Consider the following 15,159-nt stretch of genomic DNA (forward strand, 5'->3'; position numbering starts at 1 on the left):
AAAGCTGTGGCTTTACCCTCAATGGGATAATAAGTGTCACTAACAAGATGTCACCAAGATTGGAAACCCTTTGAAAGAGACTGTCATAATCCCAAATTACCTTTAGTTTATCAGTGGTCAAGGTGCCATTATCACCTTCCCTTTTAATAGCTATTACAGCAGATTGCAACCACATCTGTGGAAGACATGTGGTGCATGGCGCAGAATTGAACTAAAGTTACATTTATTATGATTTTTGTTATTCAATTGGCATAAATAAAGAAGTGAGGGTCTTCAGCGCGTGGGCCAAGCTGTGTGTATGTGTATTTTGGGTTCTCCTTTGAGAACGATCAGCAGTCCAGGAGATCGTCTGCAAAAGTCAATAACAGGGAATTTATTTAACAATAAATGTGCAGTAGACAGATAGAAAGGGATAGGAGACAGGAGAGTGAGAAGGAAAGAGAGGGAAATGGAGGATGGGGTGGGGAAGGAAAGAGTGGGGGTGCATGGGTGTGGGGAAGATCAGGAGTGGGGTGGGGAAGAGATCAAACAGAGGACAGCACACGACTCTTGGCTCCAGCAGTGTCCCATCCGTCCTTGGTCACCCTGCGCTTCTCTGCGCTGGAGTCCTGGTGGTTCTTGTGGAGGTGGGGAAACAAGGTCATTCATCTGGGGTTATCTTTCTCTGCTCCATGTTGCAGGTAGCCAGGGAACTGTTTTCCTCTTTGCCATGTGAAGAGAGAATGGGTTTGCCTTCATTTACCTGCCATGCTGATGCCCAAGGAGCATTTCTAAGCTCCTAAACCACCCTCCCTGGGGCAGGATGGGGATGCACCTCCATAATGCCGTTTAGCAGGTGGGTTGGGTTGTGCTCGTTCGTCCGTGCAGGTGCATGGCGGGGTTTTTCTCGGCGGCGGTGTGAAGCTGGGGCTTTAAAAGAGGCCTCTGGGGAGTGCGGTGACCCGGAGCGGGCAAGCAGGGGCATGGCACGGCTTTGAGGGCGTGGCATGGCAGTTTGTGTAGCAGTTTGCACACAGTTTGCGCAGGAAGGGTTGCAGGTTTCCAGGTGGCCCCTGTTGGAAAGGTTTGCTGTGTGTTGCTTTCGGTGTTTTTGTTGTTTGGTTTCAGGGTTTCTGTTAGTAATGGTCTTCACACAACCAAAAACGCTAGTTAGTGCAAATCTGTGTAACCAAATGGAACCCTCCAGGAAGGATGTGTCTGTACAGACTCATTCTTGTGTGGACTGTTTGAGCTTAGCAGTGGTTTCAGGGGCATTGCAGAGGAAATCTGCCTGCGGTGTGAACAGGTGAATGATCTCCTCACACTGGTGGCCGAGCGTAGAGAGGAAATTGAAAGACTAAGGAGTATCAGGGAAAGGGAAAGGGAAAGAGATTGGTGGAGTTCAGCCCTTCCATCCTTATGGGAGGCCCACCAAGGGTCAGAGGACTCCCATGCCTCCCACTGTCAGGCAATAGAAGAATGCTTGGTGGATAAAGGGGACTGGAAATGGGTTCCTGCTTGGGGAAGTATTAATAAAAACTCCTCGCAGCCCCATCCCTTATTCAGGTGCCACTTCAGAACAGGTATGAGCTCCGGGATCTAGAGAGTCAGGAAGACTTAGAAGAAATTTATCTGCCTCCCAGTTATGACTCATCTGTAAGACAGATCACTACTTGTAACACCAAAAAGAGAAGAAGAGTAGTCATAGTGGGTGACTCCCTCCTGAGGGGAACAGAGGGCCCCATATATCGACCAGAGCCACCCCACAGAGAGGTCTGCTGCCTCCCTGGGGCCCGGGTACGGGATATCACTGACACACTGCCTGGGCTGATTCAGCCCTCTGATTATTGCCCACTGCTGATAAACCAGGCTGGCAGTGATGAGATTGAATACAGGAGTGTCAGGGCAATTAAAAGGGACTTTATGGCATTGGGTCAGGTGGTTAATAGGACAGGGGCACAGACAGTCTTTTCCTCAGTCCCTTTGGAGTCTGAGAAAAACAGTGAAAGCAATAGGAGAGCTCACATAATCAAGGGTTGGTGTCATTGGCCAAATTTGGGATTCTTTAATCATGGGGAAACTTTTATGGCATCTGGCCTGCTTGGACCAGACGTGATCCATCTTTCTGTGAAGGGCAGAAGAATTTTAGCTCATGAATGGGCAGAATATGTTGAGAGGGCTTTAAACTAGGTGTGAAGGGGAAGGGGATGCAGCTGAGTTGTCTGGAAGCAGGCTCGTGGGTGGTAAGCCTGAGTTAGGGGTGAAATCAGCAGCCCAGCTGAGGTGGGCTGAAAAAAGGCAGTCCAGGAAATTTTTAGAGTTTGTGGAGGACAATTTTTTGTTGCAGCTGATGGGTGAGCCCACCAGGGGAGGGACTATGTTGGATCTGTTGTTTGTAAATAGAGATGGGCTGGTGGGAGATGTGGTGGTTGGAGGTCACTTGGGGCACAGTGATCATGAAATTATAGAATTCTCAATATTTGGTGAAGTTAGGTGGAACACTAATAAGACTTTTACCCTGGATTTCTGGAGGGCAGACTTTGGCCTACTTAGGAGACTTATTCTGAGAGTTCCTTGGGAAGCAGCCCTTGAAAACAAAGGAGTTCAGGAAAGGTGGGAAGCTTCAAAACAGAGATCTCGAGGGCACAGGAACAGACTTTCCTTGTGTGCCGAAAGACGAGTCGACAAGGCAAACGTCCAGTCTGGATGGGGAAGGTGGTTTTGAAGGAACTTAGGAATAAAAGGACGATGTATCATCTTTGGAAGGAGGGTCAGGTCTCTCAGGAAGTATTTAAGGTGCTTGCAAGGGCATGAAGGGAAGAAATTAGGGAAGCCAAAGCTCAGTTTGAACTTAAAATGGCAGCTTTTGTAAAGGATAATAAAAAATGTTTCTACAAATGCATCAGGAGTAAAAGGAAGGGTAAGACCGACCTTTGTTCTTTATTAGATGTGGAAGGGAATTTAATAACTGCAGATCAGGAGAAGGCAGAAGTGCTTAATGCCATTTTTTGCCTCAGTTTTTAGTGAGAAAATGATTTGCCTTCAGGACAACTGTCCTCCTGGGCTGGTAGATGGTGTCAGGGAGCAGAGTGGGCCACTGTTATCCAAGAGGAGGCAGGCAGAGGACTGCTGAGCTGCTTGGATGTTCATAAATCTCTGGGACCAGATGGGATCCACCCCAGGGTGATGAGGGAGCTGGCAGATGAGCTTGCCAAGCCGCTCTCCATCATTTACCAGCATCCCTGGCTCACTGGTGAGGTCCCAGATGACTGGAAGCTGCCCAGTGTGACACCCATTCAGAAAAAGGGTGGGAAGGAGGATCCTGGTAATTACAGGCCAGTCAGCCTGACCTCAGTACATGGTAAGGTCATGGATCAGTTCACACTGAGTGTCATCACACAGCACTTCCAGGATGGCCAGGGTGTCAGACCCAGCCAGCAGGGGTTTAGGAGGGCTAGGTCGTGTTTGACCAACCTGGTCTCCTTTCATGACCAGGTGACCCTCCTGGTGGATGCAGGAAAGGCTGTGGATGTGTCTGTTTGGACTCCAGCAAGGCCTTTGACACTGTCTCCCACAGCACACTCCTGGAAAATCTGCAGCCCACGGCTGGGACAGGAGCACTCTGTGCTGGGTTCAGAACTGGCTGGATGGCCGGCCCAGAGAGTGGTGGTGAGCGGTGCTGCATCCAGCTGGGGACAGTCACCAGTGCTGTCCCTCAGGGCTCTCTGCTGGGCCAGCTCTGTTCAATAGTTTTATTGACCACATGGATGAGGGGATTGAGCTTTTCATTAGTAAATCTGCAGATGACACTAAGCTGGAAGCTTAGTTACCTACTCCTACCATCTGTTGGAAGGCAGAAGGGCTCTGCAGGGAGACCTGAACAGTGTGATGGGTGGGCAGATTCCAGTGGGATGGATTTTAATAAAATCACTTGCCAAATCCTGCATTTTGGCCACAAAAACCCCCTGCAATGCAATAGGCTGGGGATGGTGTGGCTGGACAGTGCCCAGGCAGAAAGGGACCTGGGGGCACTGGTCGACAGCAGGCTGGACATGAGCCAGCAGTGTGCCCAGGTGGCCAAGAAGGCCAATGGCTCCTGGGCTGGATCAGGAATGGTGTGGCCAGCAGGAGCAAGGCAGTGATTCTTCCCCTCTACTCGGCACTGGTGTACTTGGCATTCTTCCCCTGCACTGGCGCCGTACCATGAGTGCTGTGTCCAGTTCTGGCCCCTCTGTTTGGGAAGGACGTTGAGATGCTCGAGAGAAGAGCGACAAGGCTGGTGAGGGGCTTGGAACACAAATCCTGTGAGGAACAACTGAGGGAGCTGGGGTTGCTTAGCCTGGAGAAAAGGAGACTCAGAGGTGACCTTATCGCTCTCTACAACCTCCTGAAATGTGGTTGTAGTCAGGTGGGGTTGGTTTCTTTCTTCAGGCAACAAATGTCAGAATGTGAGGACACAGTCTCAAGCTGTGTCAGGGGAAATATAGGTTGGATAGTAGGAGGAAGTTTTTCACAAAAAGAGTGATAAAATATTGGAATGGCCTGCCTGGGGAGGTGGGGGAGTCATCATCCCTGGGAATGTTCACAAAATGACTGGATATGGCACTTGGTGCCATGGGTCAGTTAAGGTGTTTAGGGCATGGGTTAGACTTGATGATCTTGTAGGTCTCTTCCAACCCAGTCATTCTGTGATGCTGTGAAAGCAGCCCACACCTAAAGTCAACATCTGTGCAGACCAAAAGGCAACGCTGTCATCCTTCCTCAGCCCGCTCTCCCTGACCTGGCTGCCTTGCTGTTGGCATGGGTGGTGGGGCAGCAGGGTCATGACATGCACATGGGTCACAATGGCCTCTGGGCACGATGTCACCGCGGGTCACAAAGGCCTGGTGGGCATGGCCGCCTTTCTGCCAGAGGCCTGGTGGTTTCCATGCAGATGCCCCTGGACACAAAGGCCTTCTTAATGCCTTTGCCCCTTGACTTTGCCTACCCTTGTTCCTCTCTCAATGATCTGCAGCTCTCTCTTGTCCCACCTTTGTTCCTCCCCTCAACATCCCCAAGGAAGCTCTGTGCAAAAGTGCCAAAGTGCTTTTCCCACCCAGCCCACCGCGGGTCCCAGCACACAGCGCCAACTTCCTGGAGAAAGTTCATCAGGAAGGCAAATGTGGATATTCTCAGTTCAGTCAGAGAGAAAAAAAGAAGGTTTTCTAACCAGGCGAGAGCCTGGGAGACAGTTGGGAAAGAATGTAAATAATTCTCTAATCTATCTTGTTGTTCACATTGTTTATAGATAGGTTCTGCCACCGTGCGTCATTCACTGCACACCAATGGTGTGAGATGTTTTTACTCTAAGACCAACGAAATCAGTCCGCACGATGTTCTCTATAAATAGTGCGGTGCATTTGAAAAAAATCAGAGTTCATTCTCTTTGCATTTGATTTGGAGTCATTTTTGTTCCCGTCCTGCTCTACAGTGACACCACTCCTTCCGCTTTTGTCCTTCCTAACAAGGCTATTTTCATCCTAGAATCCCCATGAAATGGGAACCCGGAGCTTGTGGAAGTGCCTGAAAGATGCCCTGTTCCTCTGCAGGGACACTGAGGCTGAAACAGGAGCCGGAGCCCTCTCTGGGGAAGCCTCCTCCGAGCTGGAATGTGTGCCGTGCTGGGAGAGGAGCAGGAGGGGGAGAACGCTGGGCGCTGTGAGGCAGGAGCAGGAGGTTTGGGCTGCAGGACATTCCGTCTGTGCCGTGCCCGGGGCTCTGGGCCTGGCTCCCTGAGCTCCCGACACTGTGGGAGCTCCCCGGGCTGGGCTCAGGTTCCCGCTGGGACTGGGAGCAGGCTGGGCTCCACTGGGATCAGCAGCAGCTGGGAATATCTCTGGGCATCTCCCATTTTCTGCTGCTGCTCAGAAGAAACAATGAAGCGAGCCGAGAAGTTCTGGTTTCTCTTTCTCCTGGTGGATTTTTTCATTGTATTTGACACTCCAGAGGCAATTTCTGTGATGGCCTCTGTCAGTTGATTCTATTTCAGCAGCAGCAGCAGCAGCAACAGGGCTGTGTTTGAGCACTGCAGATGTGGCCTGTGTGGCTTTAATTCTCTGTGACTTAGTGCTCAGGGACATGAGAGCATTTCAAGATCTGCTAATCATGATGCCTGTGACAAAAAGTCTGAGTTTCCTGTCAGAAAAGCACTCTGGGTAGCACTGACAAAATTGCTGGCCAGCTTCTGCAAATAATTTGTAAGAAGTCATCTTTGATTGCTCCTGTTGGTTTGGTTGTGGGGTTTTTCCCCTGTGTTTTAGTTTTTTAAGATTGTCCACAAAGGCCATTCCTTGTGCCATTTCTCATTTTGTTTCTCTCTACCTTTGCTGTGGCCCCAGACGGTGTCAATGAGGAGCTGTGCTCTCAGTGGCTTTAAATGAACTAAAGGATCTCCCAGGAAAGTTTTCACCAGAGATCCTCCTTTTGTTCCCTCCTCTGGAGCTGCAGCAGCAATGTCTGTGTGCAGAGCTGGGGGCAGATCAGGGCTGGCACAGAAGCCCTGGTCCTGCTGGCCACACCATTCCTGATCCAGGCCAGGAGCCATCGGCCTTCTTGGCCACCTGGGCACACTGCTGGCTCATGTCCAGCCTGCTGTCCATCAGTCCCTGCAGGTCCCTTTCTGCCTGGCTGCTGTCCAGCCACTCTGTACCCAGCCTGTAGCGCTGCAGGGGTTGTTGTGGCCAAGGGGCAGGACCTGGCACATGGACTTGTTAAACCTCACCTTGTTGGATTTGGTTCCTGGATCCAGCCTGTCCAGGTCCCTCTGCAGAGCCCTCCTATCCTCCAGCACATCCACACCCACACCCACCTTGGTGTCATCTGCAAATTTGCTGATGCTGGACTCAATCCCCTCATGCAGATCATCCATGCTGATACTGAAATCCACGCTGGCTGGCTCTGACCCCTCGGCCATCCTGTGGGTGCCCTGTGATGGCACTCAGGGTGATCTGTTCCAGAACCTTGCCGGGCACCGAGGTCAGGCTGACAGGCCTGGAGTTCCCCAGATCCTCCTCCCAGCCCTTCTTGGGGATGGGCTCACACTGGCACCTCCAGGGCTCTGGGACCTCCCTGGTGAGCCAGGACTGATGGTAAATGATGGAGAGCAGCTTGGGGAGCTCATCCACCAGCTCCCTCATCCCCCTAGGATGGATCCCATCTGATCCCATACACCTGTGAGTATCTGAGTGGCCCAACAGGTCCCCAGCTGCTTCTTCCTGGATTTCAGAGGCCTGTTCTGCATTCTGACCCCATCTACCAGCCCAGGAGAACTCTTGTCCTGAGGACAACCTGGCCTAATATTGTAAATTGATACAAACAAGGTGTTAAGTAGCTTGCCCTTTTCCTTGTCTTTAGTTCCTGTATGCTCCACTGCATCCAAAGAGTAGAGGTTCTCCTTCCCACTCCATTTGCTATAAATTTTTTTATAAAAACATGTTTTATTCTTTTTACAGAAGCTGCCAGGTTGAGTTCTAATTGAGCTTTCACCTCTCAGCTTCTCTTTCTGAATGACCTAAGAACATCTTTAAACACTTTCTGAGTTGCCACTTCTTCTTTCCCCTGAGTTCCCACAAAAGCTCCACGGGCAGCCAGGGCAGTCATTTTCCTCACCAGCGCATCTTTGGCCACACTGGCACAGGCTGCTTCTTCCCCCTTAAGATTACTTTCTTGAAATGTGTCCATCCTTCCTGGACCCCTTTGTTTTTAAGGGCTGTTTCCCATTAAAAAATCAGTTCCATGATTTGATACTCCCCAAATCTCCATCCTAAATAGGCTAAAGTCTGCCCTTCCTAATTCCAGTGTGGAAGTTTTGTTGCTGCCCCTCCTTCTTTCACAGAACACTGAAAACTTGATTATTTCATGGTCACTGTGCCCCAGGCAGCCAACGACCCCCACATCTGCCACCAGCCCTTCTCTGTTTGTGAGCAGCAGGAGACAGAGCTTTCCTTGGGAGTGGAGTGTTACCAAAAATTCGGTAAAACAGAAAACTCCTTCACACCAATGCAGCATTAAGAAGCAGCATTCTTTATTCAGCCGGGTGCACGGGGGATAGCTCCTCCCAAAGCCGAGCATGCTGAGTACAGGAAAGTTTCTGTTCATATTCTGTATTTTGCACACATGTTCACTGATTGTCCTGGACCGAACACACATATGATAATCATTTCCCCAGAATCATTAACATATTTCCCCTCCCCTTTACCCATGTGTTCTTCTGTCCTGGGGGTCTCTCTGGTGGTCCCTGGTGGTCGTGGACCCCAATGTTCCAGTGGGCCTGGCTGAGCTGGCAGGACACTGAGGCTGGTGAACTTCCAGTTCCCCTTCTGACACAATGGGCATTGTGTGGTTTCCATAGGCCTGGGGTTTTGGAGAACAAGCTCCAGGTGTCAGCTCACCTGGTGGAGACAATTTATCATCTGGTAACATGAGGTCACAGAGTGGGTTATGACATCACAGAGTGGGTTATGTGAGGTCATCGAGCAGCTACAGCATCATAGATTGCCTCTGTGACATCACAGAGCCTGCGGTGACATCACAGGACAGAGGTCTGAAATCACAGAGCAGATTATGACATCACAGAGTTTGCTGTGACATCAGAGACCAGCTGTGTGACATTAGAGAATGGGCTGTGACATGTCAGTGCAGGCTGTGACATCACAGAGGGGCTGTGTGACATCCCAGGAGGGCTGTGTGAGGTCACTGGGTTGGTCACTCTGCCCCAGCTCCCCCTCACAGTTTCTCCCAACAAATCCAATGCTGTTCATGCCCAGTCGGGTCTCTGTCCCCCAGTATTCCCCCGGTCCACCTGGAGCCACAGCCCCCACCAAAGGATGTTCCACAGGATCCACCCCAGAGCCTGACATGGGGAAAAGGGACCAGGGCTGTGTGACCAGGACATCAAGGACGTGGATTATCCAGGTCCCTGTGGCCTGGGATGGTTTCCCCAGGGCAGGAAAGATGTCTGGCAGCTGGAGCAGGGTTAGGGAAGGGCCACCAAGGTGGGGCTGGAGCCCTTGGGCTGTGAGCAGAAGCTGAGGGAGCTGGGAAGGCTGAGGGGCTCTTCATCCCAGCCTGGCAGTGCCAGCGAGGAGGGGTTGGAGAACACAGAGCCAGGCTCTTCACCGGGGGCCTGGAGGGAGACAAAAGACAAAAGCAGCCTGACCTCCCTTCTCCATCCACCACTGACAGCTTTGCAAATCAGGAAGTATTTGAGCTGTTTTGCCACCACTGCAGGATGAGCAACCGGATCGAAGAACTTAATTTGGTTTATATCTACCGCAGAACGACGTTAGTCTAAAATCAGTTTTAGTATGGAAATCACTTGTGGATGGTGGACTCATCCAACACTGCTGGGACATTGCACATTGCTCAGGGAAGAGTGGGATTGTTATTAAATTGTGTCCTGTTCAACCATGGTCTGTTGGCCATGAAGAGAAACTTTCTGTGCCTCTGAGTCTCTCCAGTTCCTGACCCCCAAAGGTCACAAACCTGATGAGTTGTGGTTCCCACTCCAGTGGTGGCACTTGGACCTCCCTCCATCCCCAGAGCAGAGTTCCTGTGTCCCAGAAAGTCTCTGGCAATGCAGGGATGAAGGAAACAGGATAGGCTGTGGGGATCAGGGGCAGGGCATGGCCAGGGATTTGGGGTGGTTGTGAGCCCAGGGCAGGACCCGGCCCTTGGCCTTGGTGAACCTCATCCAATTGTCCTGGGCCCATGGCTCCAGCCTGTCCAGATCCCTCTGCAGAGCTTCCTGCCCTCCAGCACAGCCACACTCCCACCCAGCTTGGGCTCACCTGGGAACTGACTGAGGGTGCCCTCGATGGCCTCATCCAGATCAGCAATAAAGAGATTTCACTGACCTGGCCCCAGTCCTGAGCCCTGGGGACATCCCTGGGTGTGACTCCATTCCTCAGCTGCTCTGAGTGCCAGGGGTTGGATGAGGGAAATGGTGGGGAGGGGTTGGGGACAAAGTGTTATTGATTGTCAGCCATGGAGGGTCTTGATTTACACATTAATTCAGACTGCATTAGGAGGTGCTGGGGGTCAATATCAATTGGACATTGCTGATATCCATCTCTAAACAGGAAAAACTGGAAAAGAAAACAGGACAAAACAGTTTTCTCTGCATAGTTTGCAAAACAGTATATTCACTTTAAATACACTACTGAAATCTGTCTAATTCATCACAGAAGAATTGAAAACTTCAATTATTCCCATGGGCTTTTCTTGTTTGGAAGTTTTAAACAAATCTTTATGAGCCTTTCTCACTGAATTCCTGAACTGAAGAGCTCAAGAAAGAAGAGGCCTGTGGAGTAGTAAAATTCATCAACAACCTCCAAGTGGCTGAGGCTCCATCCCCATCAGAGAAGCAATGAACAGAAATGGGCACAGATTAGATTGTCCTAGATTAGGGCAAATCTGGGAGAAGACCTCCGGAAGGAGCCCCCAGAAAGCAAACTTTCACGGCCCCTTCTCCACCTGGTTTGGGAAGAACTCCCTGGGAGAGTAGTGGAAAAAAAACCTGTTTATTTAACAAGCAAAACACTCCCCAGTACAAAAACACCAGATGACAAAACTCTTTCACTGTTCTGAAGAGATGACAAATTCGGAAAGTCTCTCCTGGGAGTGGTCACCCAGTTCTCGGTCTCCGGTGCAGGGGATGGCTGCTGCAGGTCACAAAATGCAGGCTCTCGGTGTCTCTTGGTGTTTCCCAGGTCCCGGTCCGGAGCAGGTTCAGATGATATTCAGGAAAGGGAAAGGGAAGGAGGAAAAAAACCAATCCAGGGTAAAAATTGGACTGCCTAGCCTAGCTAAACTAACTAATAAGCAAAAGCAAAAGGAAAGCGAAAAGCAAGCAAGCAAGCAAGCCAAGCCTCTCCTATACACAGACCATGGGGGGAGGTGAGCCGGCTGATAAAAAGACAAAACAATCCTTCCTTTTCAGAGTCAGTCCTGATGGCGCAGAATATAATATCAGGCATAAACAGAACACATGACTGGGGATACAAGCACCATAACGTCACCCTAAGACAGCTTTGTGGCTTCCCCAGCTCTGGGATGGGCCCTGGGCCTGGAGCAGGAGCAGCTCTGGAGGGCCCCAAGGCCGGGCTCTTGTGCTGGCCTGGGCAGATGGGATGGCAGCAGGGGCTGCAGAGCTCTCAGCACCTCAGCCCGAGGGGAGCAGGGCACCCAGGGAGCCTCCTTTGGCCTTGGCCAAGCCCCTTCCCCCATGGCTGGGGCTGAGTCCTGGCTGAGCTGCAGCTGCTGCTGTGCCCTGGCCAGGGGCTGAGGCCGTGGGGCCAGTGGCCAGAGCAGCCTGGGCTGAGCAGAGCTGTGGGGCCAGAGCCGGCTGGGCTGTGCTGGGGAGAGGCCCTTGGTGCTGCACAGAGCTCAGGGCAGCTGGCAGAGCTTGCAGGGAGCTGGGCTGGGCTCAGAGAGCCTGGCACAGAAACCATCAGTGTCCATCCCAGCCTGGCTGAGCGTGCAGGGCAGGACTCAGCCCAGGCCTTGTGGGGCAGGGCCAGCGCCTGTGCAAGGCATGGAAAACAGGCAAGTGCCCGAGAGAGGAGGCTGCTCTGTGCCCTTGGGGGCATGGACACAGCAGGAACACTCAGGAGCCCAAAGAGCCTCCATGGCTGTGCTGGAGACCAAGGCTGGAGCAGGGAAATGCAGGGCTGCTGCGCCATGGGGAGGGCATTGAATTCCAGCACACACCTCAGCTCTCTGATGGTCCTGGCACCATGCTGGGCCCTGTTTCAGGCTGGAGCAGAGCAGATGTTGATGGCACAGGAGCCCTGTGGGGCTGGCAGGGACCTGCAGCTTGCAAGGTGCTCTGCTCTCCCTCAGCTCCTCTCTGAGAGATCCAATCCCAGCTCGGCAGCTCAGGGCACAAGTGGCACTGCCTGGTCATGGGCACACAGCTGATGTCTGCCTGGAAACGGGGCAAAAGTTGTAATATCTTTTATTTTAATAATATACAGGCACATTTTTATTATCTAGGTCACTTGAGTATTTTTAAGAAATAGCAAAGTTTTCCCTCCAGGAACAGGAATTTCCTGGAAGTGTACTGATGGGAGAAGAAGAAATACTGATCTTCCTGTCTACTTGAGTCACCAATATTCTGTTTATTATATCATCTCTCTCTTCCTTCAGGTGTTTCCCACTCTCCTGTTTAAATGGCCTTGTTTAAGGAAATCTCTTCACTCGACCAGCTGGATCTATGTACTTCCTATTGCTCCAAGTTTTTCTCCTCCAGATGCTTTCTGGTCATTCAAGTGCCTCTCACCTGACTGGTTTCATGCTTTGAGCTTCAGGGAGTGGTCCAATCTTTCCGAAGTTCAAAAAAATATCATATTAGTCAACATCCTTATTAGTGTTCATATCTATCATAGAATTACCTTTTCTTGTGTCTTTGTCTAAAACTGTTCCTGTACAGAAATCCCTTGGGAATGGGGGACATGTCAGATCCTGCTGGGACATCACAGAGAGCTGAGGGAAGAGCTGGGATGGTTATTAAACTGTTCAAATGTTCAGCTTGTGTTTCTTGGCAAGAAACCTTTCTGTGCCTCTGAGTGTCACCATCCCTGAGCCCAAAGGACACAAACCTGATGAGTTGTGGTTCCCACTGCAGGGGGATTTGGACCTTGGCTCTGCACAGGAGAGCTCTTCATCCACTTTCCCTCTTTTCTTCCCTCTGGGCATGGAGGGAGCTCCTGACTTCAGCCTGTGACTCGTGTGTGCAAAGAGCAAATCTGGGCAGAATCGGGGCAGGGAGGGTTTGGGGGGCCTTGGGATCTGTGCTGGGCTCAGAAGGTGTTTTCCATTGCTCTGAGACTGTCTGCTGTGCACAGTGGAGTTAATATCCAGCAGAGGAATGACTTTTGCATTTGATGGAGCTGTGCCTTCCCTTGGCTTTGTTGGCTGACAAGAAATGAACATCCCTCTGTGTCTCGGGCAGTTCCTTCTCCAAGGAAAGCAGGTGGGAGTTGGAGCCAAGGAGCTGAAACCTGCAGGTGCAGCCTGGGCTGGAGGGAGCTCAGATTTGCACAAGGCTGCTCTGAGTGCCAGGGCTTGGATGGGGGAGATGGTGGGGTGGGGGTAGGGACAGAGTCTGATTGATTGTCAGCCATGAAGGGTCTTGATTTTCATATCTATTCCAACTGCATGAGGAGGTACTTGGATTCAGTGTCAATTGGAGAGTGCACTTATTAATGTAAAAACAAGGAAAAAAAAACCTAAACAGGACCTGAAAAATCTTTTCTCACTGTCTTTTTAAATCTAGTGTAATCACTTTGAAGAGGCTTCTGTAATTGGGCTAATTAACCACAAATGATTTGAACATTTACATTATTCCCAGAGGCTTGGCTTGTTAAGGTGTTTTGAATGTTAATGAGCTCTGGGACACTGAATTCCTGAACTGAAGAGCGGAAGGCTGAAGAAGCCTCTGGAGCAGTAAAATTCAGCAGCAGCCTCCAAGGTGCTGAGGATGTCAGCAGCCCCCACTGAGGCCATCCCTGCCCAGAGACCGTGGGGGAATGGGCAGACAAGGAGAGCGTCCCTGGGGCTGGGGCAGCAGAACTCAGAGGCACCAGCGGCTCCAGCTGGGAAATGGAGTGTGGAATGGGGCTGTGAAAGCCCTGCCTGGGCTGTGCCAAGCAGGACACACAAGCCATGATCCCCATCCCTCAAACAATTATCTCAAGGAGACATTTAAGAGGAATTGCAATTGTTTGTGTCCTCTGAGTTGGATGCACTGGAGAAATACCAACAAGAGATTCTCAGGAGCTCAAAACAACAAAACAGCCTTTATTGGGAACTTTAGAAGAGCAGAGAAACTTTGGCAAAATGTCTTATACAACATTTAATCAACAAAAACACTTCTCAAAGCATTAACTTGGCCCATTCAACATCACAAACTCTAAACCTGTTCAATTTTAAGTTAATCAAAATTCACAAGAAGACACAGAAATAGAGAAAAATATGATTTAGAGAAGCACACACAGAGCTACCAACTCCTAGATTCCAGTGGTTCTAAAAAAAATAGAAATTCCAAGAGGAGGTAGAGTCAAGACGTGTGCTTGCCTTGTGCTCAGCCATAAATACCCCTTGGTGTTCCTGGGCCCTTCCCCCAGGTGGGACTTGGGGTCATTTGGTCACTCAGGAGCTGGGCTGGGGGCTCCAGAGGTGGCTGTGGAGCATTGCCTGTGCTGTGCCAGGGACTGGCAGACACTGCTGGGCTGGGATAGAGGCTCGGGGGGGATTGGGATTCCAGGGCAGGGCAAGGCTGGACCTGCCCCTTCCTCCCCACACATGAAATGTTTCCAGCCAACAATCTCCTCCAGTCTGTCACAACAGGCAGTGTTGGAGGTGAAATCCCAGTTCTGGCCATGGGCACCTGGACGAGAAGGACAGTTCTTTTCCATAGCAATGAAAGCCCCAGGTCTCAGCTCATTTCTGGTTTGATTGCCTGGATTTTGTTTGGTTTTGTTGTTGCTTTGTTTCCTTGGTGTGCCTGCAGTGTCCAGTCAGGAGCAGAGTGACTCTTGCCAAGGAACTTTGTGGTGCTGTCACTTAATATTAAATCTGGTTTTTGCTGATTCCTTGCTGGGGATTTTTTCAGCGCTCTCAAGCCCTCATTGGTAACAGGGTGAAGGAGCCCTGGCCCAGGCTCTGGCCCTGGGTGACACGGGGACACTGCCGGTGGGTTCCTGTCCTCCTGTCCCACCCCCCAAAGTCTCAGCCCCTGTCCCCGTGTCAGGCTCTGGGGTCGATCTCGTGGAACATCCTCTGGGGGAGGCTGCGGCGCCGGGGGCGGGGGGACCCGGGGGGACAGGGGACCCCGCTGTGCATGAGCAGCGTTGGACTTCTCTGGGGGAACTGGGAGGGGGGTCTGGGGTGGAGTGACCTCCCCAGTGACCTCACACTGCCCCTGTGATGTCACACAGCCCCTGTGATGTCACACAGCCCCTGTAATGTCACACAGCCCACTCTGAGATGTATCAGGCCACCTGTGATATCAGACAGGTGTCCTGTGAGGTCACACCCTGCTCTTTGAGGTGCCAGTCTGCTCTGTGATGTCACAAAATCTTCCCTGTGATGTCACAGCCCAGCCTGTGATTTCACAGACACCCTGTGATGTCACAGCCA

The 15,159-nt window shown here is 51.2% G+C and overlaps 2 protein-coding genes across 2 annotated transcripts in view; one reads left to right on the forward strand and one right to left on the reverse strand.

Annotated features, from left to right (window-relative positions):
* The window catches only part of LOC137463965 (zinc finger protein 208-like), a 1,270,300-nt gene that overhangs the window by 1,006,041 nt on the left and 249,100 nt on the right, over nucleotides 1–15,159 (reverse strand). The gene's annotated exons all lie outside the window — the stretch shown is intronic.
* LOC137463966 (zinc finger protein 271-like) overlaps nucleotides 1–15,159 on the forward strand; it is a 1,077,684-nt gene that overhangs the window by 804,983 nt on the left and 257,542 nt on the right. The window lies entirely within an intron of this gene.

The sequence above is a fragment of the Anomalospiza imberbis genome, chromosome 33, assembly GCF_031753505.1.
Source record: "Anomalospiza imberbis isolate Cuckoo-Finch-1a 21T00152 chromosome 33, ASM3175350v1, whole genome shotgun sequence".
Taxonomy (NCBI): Eukaryota; Metazoa; Chordata; class Aves; order Passeriformes; family Viduidae; genus Anomalospiza; species Anomalospiza imberbis.